The following is an 8,601-nucleotide window of genomic DNA, read 5'->3' on the forward strand; positions in this document are numbered from 1 at the left end:
ATTCCACTGCCGAAACTGCGAAGAAGTCATTCTCTTCTCAGAGATTATCGAAAAATCGAGACTAACCATCAAGTACCCATCCACCATAATAAGCTTGATATCGAAATAAACAGACTGCGCTCCAGATATCCTCCATTGTTAAGAGCTAACTCCTAATATCAGGAACATATCAACCTCACCAACGCTTGGAGAAAAAAATGAAAGAGCGACTCACCACAGGAAGCTCACCAAATGGTCTGTATCGCAAAGGCTTCTCGACTCGCCAATGTCGGATAATTCTGGTATGACACGTAAAGAAGAATATTCCGTTTAATAAAGTTTCTTATTAATGTTGCAAATTTCGTATAGTTCTTGACCGTTACCTACGTTTAGTATTTAAGGGATGTACTGATACTTTTTTACAAGAATATACTTATTATGGAATGAATGAAAAATTTATGCCGGAATTTTCTATCTAATAACATGCCAAACCATCCAATGAATCCAATGAATATTTCCAAATATCAGGGTAAACTCTTTTGATTGCGTATATTTTCGTTGTACTTGTTTTTGGAACATGTTTTTTTAAACACTGTATATAAAATTTTATTATCTATTGTGATTTATATTAGTATATGGCGTTTTGTTAATCAATTATAGGTTTATTAAACTCTTAGAAATATACATTCTACGAATCGAAACAAGTTTTGATTTTATCAAATAAAAATTCATACGACTTGTTCTAAGACCACAACATTGAACAACCTTGAATCTGTGTGTGAATAACCTCAGTCCTCAATATGTGAAATTTTCTGGCGATGCTATTGCAATTAAGATTTTATAAAAAGACTTTTATGTTCTTAATTACCTATACATCACGATATTATTAAAAAACAAAAATAAATGGATCATTAAAAAACCGGAATTCTTTTTCTTGTTGCATAGTATCATTATCAATTTTCAGTATGAATGGAAAGTTTTCGGGTATTTAGAATATGTCGAAAATTAAAAAAAATGCTATAAATCTCCTACATTACAAACTTTTTCGTCAAGAAGCTTTTACAATGAATAGTAATGAATCATCCTCCCACTCTGATATATATTTTTTTCTATGGCATTTTAAAATTAATTTTTTTGCAGCCGAGATGATAGCTTTTCTAAAGCGATTCCAGTTGTTGATTCCTCATGTAATCCGTCTTATGAACTTTTCTACTTATTCCATCGTATCCTTATTACAGTTTTATCAAGGTCTGGCTACAAGATGTAATAATTGCTTCTTCGACATCTACTTTCAACAAGATAGGTCGGTGTTATGAGTGAAAAAACTTCTTATAAACTGTTGTTGAGCTTGTAAATCTAGATTATTTCGACACACACAATATAAATTGGGATTTGAATATCTTCTTCCGGCAGCTGATCAAAAAGTGTTTTTGTCGTTTGTATCAAACATAGATAGACTTTGTTAAATTGAACCCAGTCATATAGTTATGTAGTTTCAAGCTTAGTGGTGGCCTTGGTAATCTCCCATATAGATAGCAAAACGATTGTTAGACCCTTTACTTTAATTGTAACCATATGAATACTGTAAGTTACACGTACGGTTACGTAAGTGTAACCAGATATTTTTCTTTTTCGTGAGCTGTTTTACTTTTGGGACGTGAGTCTTCTGGATAGCAACTGTATCAAAAAGTATCAAGAAGTCTAGAAGCATTTTAGATTCCTATTTGGTTTTTCTTCTCGAAATAGTTTCTATATTTAGTTGACAAATCTTGGTAATATTTCCAAGGCTTCAGGTCAGTTGCTTCTTAGAAGAAACGTCTCTGTTATGTTTAATGTTGTTTCAATTTTTTCCTTAATTTAGCCAGAATAAAAATCTTTAGACTAGCTTGACAATATTCTAACTCACATAGTATTTTACCACAAACGCGAGTTAATTTGCATTACTCTCCAGAACTATAAACGACAAATATAGCTAATTGAAATAAATCTTTAACCTGTCTTTAGACAAAAAAGTATCCGATTCAGTATTGAAAAAATTAACATAGTCAATGACATATACACTAGTAAGAACCAAAAGTTTTCGGGTATAAAGACTTATTGCCTGCTTGTTATAGAATAGCCACTAAATTTGAGGGCACTCTCTTGAACCAGTGTTAAATACTGACCCTAAAGGCATATAAACTAAAAATTCTGTAAATCAATCATTATGGCTATATAACAAGAAACTATTTTTACTGATCATGGATATAGGATTCGAATGTAAGGACTGCAAGGTAACAGTAAGTTCTACAATAAGCCAACAACATAAGATTCTTGTGAAGGACTGTAGAAAATAAGCAGGGAAAGCTCAGAGTCATAACAGATTTCATTACTGGACATGAGCCAGTCAAGTGACACCTGCGTACAATGGGACTGTTTCGTAGAGATTTAAGCTGCAAACTGTAGCAGAGAATCTGAGGAGGTCAACCATGTCAATCAAAAATATGCATAGAAAAATCCAAAATTAGAGAACTACAAACACCAATTCGATACAATTAATTTTGCGATACTCATGGCAAATTAAGAACATACACAGAAAAAATTTAAAAATATAGAAAATTATGTCGATAAAGAATTTAAAGATCATAGACTAAAGATTATCTTAATCTTACCTTAATATGTAATAAAATTACCTTAATTAAGTTACATTATTAATACAGCATTACTAAAGCAAGGGATAAATTATTAAAAGACTTAAGCCACGTGCGTCAGATTAAAAGTGCGGATGGAAGAGTGTTAAGAACCGATGTTAAAATAAGGCAAGTATGGTATGAGTGCTTTAGAAAGTTGCTAAATTAAGAAAACCAGAGGAGATAAAGACGATGAAGCATCCCAAAATACCTGGAGGTTAGGAAGGCTCTAGGAGAGAAAGGAATTAATATTTTGTGGCAAATGATGAGTAGCAAATTTATATGAAGAAGAAAGGATGCCCAATGCATGGGAGTGTGATGGTATCATTGCACAAAGAAAAAGGGGACATTCAGGACTGTAAGAACTATAGAGGGATAAAGTTAATGTCGCACACAATGAAAATTTGGAAGAGAACCATAGAGCGAAGGTTAAGCAGAAAGACATCGATACGAGAAGAACAGTTTGTGTTTATGCCTGGGACGAGAACAACGAACGCTTTATTTGCTTTGAGACAGTTGGTAGAGAAATATGGCGAGTAGAAAAAAAGAACTAAATTTGGTATTTATAGATCTTAAGAAGGCATACGACACAGTCTCTAAACAAGAAATATAAAGATGTATGGGAGAGAAATGGATTCCTGAGAAGTACGCAAGGCTCTTGAAAGATATGTATGAAAAAGCGTACGCCAAAGTAAGAACTTGTGTCGGAATGACCGAAAGTTTTCCAGTGATAGTTGGTTTGCATAAAGGCCCTTCACTAAGTCTCTACTTGTTCAATATTCTTATGGATATAAAGTAAGGGAGCGGTCTTCTTAGTCAATGCTCTTTCCTGGTGGTTGGTTGAATACCTTGGTTCCTACATAATGGAAAATGGGACACTGGATCTAGAAATTGCCCACAGGATACAGGCTGGTTCAATCAAGGAAGGTCTGAAAGAAAAGATATACAACAGTGTTGTACACGGTGATAGCCTGTAAAGAAGATTCAGGAAAACAAGATGAAGGTAGCTGAATTGAAAACGTTACGGTAGATGTTGGGTAAGACTAGGAGGTACAGGATCAGGAACGACGATTAGGAAAGGAGGTACATGACTACAGTCTCAAAAAAGATTCAAGAACAAAGACTGCAATGGTTTGGTCATGTCAGATGTAGAAATGAAAGCTAAGTGGGACGAAGGATAGAGCTGTTAGAAGTTGATGAAAGACGAGGTAGAGGAACACCGAGGAGTAGATGGAAGGACTATGTAGTAGATGACTTAAAAGAGAAAGGTTTAGGTTAAGAAGACCCGATAGACAGAAATGAGTGGCGAAGAAGAGTAAGGAATAACGACCACTGAAAAGGAAAAATCTGGGGAAGAAGCAGAAGACTAAAGATTACCTTAAACATGCAAACATAAATAAAGACTCTTAAATAACAAAGAAAGAAATTATTCTATACACTAAATACCTTGAAAGACGAAAAAGCAAAAGGCGCAGATAAACTTCCAGCTGAAATTGGTAAACTTATTGAAGAAGAGTAGATTCCTGTCTTGGTAAATTTGTTCAATAACATTGATAATTTAGAAATCGTGAAAAATACGCTAAAAACATTCCTAAGAGTGATACATGTTAGAAAATAAACAAAAATTAATGTTATTTCTCAAAGAAAGAATTTATTTGATAGCTTTGTAGTCTCGTAAATTTATCATGTGTCATAATTGAATCATTTTGCGTTAAAATAATTTGTTTACACATACTACACAAGCATAAAAATGCTCCCGTGAGTATAAGATATTTACTGTTTACCTATAAATTAGTCGCCACAATATATCGTTAAATATATTTTTAAATTACCTAGTCTTTAGAACAACACATTGTTCCTGTTATTCAATTTCAACAATGTTTGCTATTGTTTCGTGATTGTTATTAGGTTATTGCAGTCGCACTCCAAAACATAAACACAAACTTGTCATTATAAAGCATCGTATACCTGATGAAGTCTCATAAAGGAAATAAAACAATTTCGGAGGTTTAAAATTCGTTAAATACGAAGTGTTTTTTATTTTAATTTAACATTGTGATTTATTCCTCCGCGCCGGTGTTAGTTTCCATGAAGGAGGAGTTCTGAATTGAGTAAGGGCCTTTTAGGCCTTGGAAAACACACTCGGGTGGGGGTAACTCTCAATCTCGACAATAAATAGCAAACTTTGAATATACTCTTCTATTGGGATGACTTCTTGCAGCAAAAGGCGCAGTAGGTAAAACAGGGTGAATTTTTGTATAAAGTTTGTTACTTCTGTTACAGAAAGCATTCCATTCAATTTCCCAGTTTTCTTTTGATTCTTGTTTACCCAGCGAGACTAAGTCACCTCTATTGAGTCAACTAATTTCTAATCCTTTTGAAGCCGCTTCTTTAACAAAATAATCTGCTTTGGTGTTACCCGAGATATCAGCATGTCCTTTTACCTAAATGAAAGATACTGAATTATTTCTTTTAAGTAACTTCAGTTAATTTTCTAAAATTTTGACGATAATACTGTTTTTGTATATATTCTTATACGAATTATCTAAAGCAGACAACGCAGATTTTAAATCCGACAGGATAACTATTTGTTGATCAGACATTTTCTTCTCAATAGTCCATTCCAGAGCTTGATATATTGCAAACAGTTCTCTGGAATAAATAGAAGATTGTTGGTTTTTTATACATAATGTATTCTTGATTATTTTTGGATATATACAGCACAACCAACTCCTAAAATGGATTTTGACCCGTCTGTGAGAATCCTATACGGCTTATCAAATTTGGAAAGTTGTTTCTCAAGTTAAATGGCGTTGTTATCATCAAAAGTAGGGAAATAAACTTTGGTTTGGGAATAAAGAATATTGAAATTAGGTTGGAATAAATTAGTTTCAGCTGGGATTTCTAAATAGGAAGAAACATTAGGAAATGCTATAGCTAAAGTTGGAGAATGTTTGTTATGCCATCATTTGTCAACTAAGACATAGATATGTCGGATATTTTTTACAATTGAGGCGCTCCGAGGAAAAAGGGCGAATACGCCAGTTACAGTTTTTTTTTTAATGCAATGGATAGCCTGATCATTATTCGAACAATGTACCACCATAACATGGTTTATTCGTCCTTTCTATTCAGAACTATAATAGGTTGACTTAACGGAAGCAAACTGTATGAATCTTAAAAAGTATGGTAAATGTTCTGTGGAACAACGGCGAATACGCCACCGCTACGTCGGTACACAGCTAGCCCTCCCACTTCTGTCTTGCCAAATTTCTGAATAAAATTTCCGTGATTTCCGTCTTATTTTTACCGTTTTAAGCTACAGTGTCGTTTTGCTTGTCAAAACAAGTAGTTTTTATTTTGATTAGTTTGAATAGTTTGAGTTACTTTACTAATAAAGTTAAAATTTTACTGCTACAATGTCAGAAAGCGAGTTTACAGAAGACCAAAACAAAGGCTACACTAGAAAAAGGTCGAAAACTGAAGACACGTGGCAAAAGAATGTGAATAAAGTTAAAAGAAAGTCAGGTGAAGAATACAGCACCATTAAAAACAGAAAACTTGTGCCTAAGCGGACTGTGGGAAGTCCCTGTTCCTGTGGAACTGAGAACCTGTGTTTTGAGAAAGTAGGTTTGGAGAAAATTAGTATAATTTTTAAAAACTTTTGGGAATTATCTGAGTACAACCTACAAAACACTTACTTATCTAAAAGAGTGAAATCTGTTTCTGTCAACCGTTGTCGCATTAAAAATCGACCTAGTCGAAAGTTACGTAGTATTGAGTACAATGTACTTTTTGAAAGCAATGAATTTAAAGTCTGCAGAAAAGCATTCTATGCGATTCATGGTGTCACTGAAAAGAGGGTTCGAACTGTTTTGAATAAAGTATCCACAAGTGGCACTGTAGAATTGGACAGAAGAGGAAATAAAAATCCAGTTAACAAAGTAAGTGTAGAAATGAAAGAAACTGTAATGTTACATGTAAATAGTTTACCCAAATGTTCAAGCCATTACAGCAGAGCAAAAAGCCCTTACCGAAAGTACCTTTCCACAGACTTAAACATAAACAAGTTTTATGACCTGTACTGTGAGTGGATGACAGAAAATCACCCTTTTATTGAACCTGTCAGCTCACGGTTCTATCGTGACACATTTAATAAAAAATTCAATATTGGTTTCAACCCTCCTAAGTCGGATACTTGTAATTTTTGTGACAAAACAGATATGGAACTTTCAAATTGTGATGATTTACAACGTAACCAATTACAAGTTGCCAAGGAACTTCATTTAAGACGAGCCAAAGCAGTTCAAAAAATACTTAAAAGTTATAAAAGTAATAATGAAGACTCAGTTTCAGCAATTTGTATAGATCTGCAGCAAACTCTCCCTACCCCTAAACTGACGACATCTGTACAGTATTACAAAAGGAAGCTTTGGACCTACAATTTTGCAGTCCATGATGTTAAATCTGGAAAATGTGTTATGTACATGTGGAATGAAAGTACTGGAGGTCGTGGTTCATGTGAAATAGCAAGCTGCTTGTCCCATTACTTTGATTCTATGGATCATCAAGTCAAAAAAGTTGTGCTATTTAGTGACAATTGTGGCTGCCAGAACAAAAATATGAACATTGTTTTAGCTTGTTTGAAAAAAATTCATGAATTAAAATTTGATTTCATAGAACATTACTTTATGATTCCTGGACATTCATATTTACCTTGTGACAGGGATTTTACTTCGAGATATTGATGTTTATTCTGAAGACCACTATATTGACTTAATTCGTTCATCAAGGAAGGTCAGACCATTCAAAGTAGTAAAAATGACATCATCAATGTTTTTTGATTTCACTGCTCTTCAGAAGTTAATTACAAAAAGAAAATCAACTGCTAGTTTTAAAGATGGTAAAGTATTTCTTTACTCCAAGTTGTTCAAACAAGGGTTTTCCATACAACCAACGTACCAAAATGTTTTGTCCGAACAAGTTGTTTTGCAGAAAGGAAAAGTAGGAGAATATCAACGCCATTTGTTTGATTTATCTGCCGCAGTTTTGTCTCCTAAATACCAACAGCCTATAAAACTTTCAGAGGAAAAAATAAAAGACATCAAGTCACTTCTTCCATACATACCGCTTCATCATAGGAGTTTCTTTGATGAGCTGATCTCTCTCCAAGAATCACAAACCAATTTGGCAACGCTAACTGGAGAAAGTCAGGATGATGTTATGGATTTTTGCTTGAATTAATAATTTATTGTTTGGTGTTTTTTTAGTTTTTGATTTATCTTAAACAGAACAATTTTTAATTAAAAAATGTTTTTCATATCATATCCTTTGAATAAAACTTTTTTCAATATCCTGAATTATAATTTTGGTTTAGATGGGGTGATCTTATTTGCTTAACAAGCAAAACTTTTTATAAAAAAAATAGTTTTTACCTAACCGCATTACAAAATTTTGATGACGTGTATATTCGCCCTTATTGAATTAAAAACACTTTTTCAACTTTAATCGCGTTTTTCTCAAAATGCCCATTTGGCGTATTCGCCGTTTGTCCACGGAGCGCCTCAATTGGTAGGTTTGGTTATTACCTTGACATTTAAGAATAAACTTTTCAGCTAAAAAAAGACGTCTTAAATGTAAGGGAGGTTCCATACATTCGGCTAATATATTTTCTGCACGTGTAGATTTAAGTGGACCTAAAATTTTTATACTTTTAGTTGATAATTTGATATGTATATATTTAGTATTAATGTAAATCAAACGCGTTCTACTAAGTTCACCATTCAATACAATAAAGAGAAAAATATTCCCATATATGCATTAATTCCTAACTAGATCACGTTCTAGTTACCTTCATGCTAGAACACAAAAGAAAAAAGTGAAAATAAGTAGTACCGTCGAAGACTAGGCCTCTGTGTCGCGCCATACTTGAAGATCTACAGTTATTCACGGC

Source organism: Diabrotica undecimpunctata, chromosome 3, assembly GCF_040954645.1.
Source record: "Diabrotica undecimpunctata isolate CICGRU chromosome 3, icDiaUnde3, whole genome shotgun sequence".
In the NCBI taxonomy this organism is placed as follows: domain Eukaryota; kingdom Metazoa; phylum Arthropoda; class Insecta; order Coleoptera; family Chrysomelidae; genus Diabrotica; species Diabrotica undecimpunctata.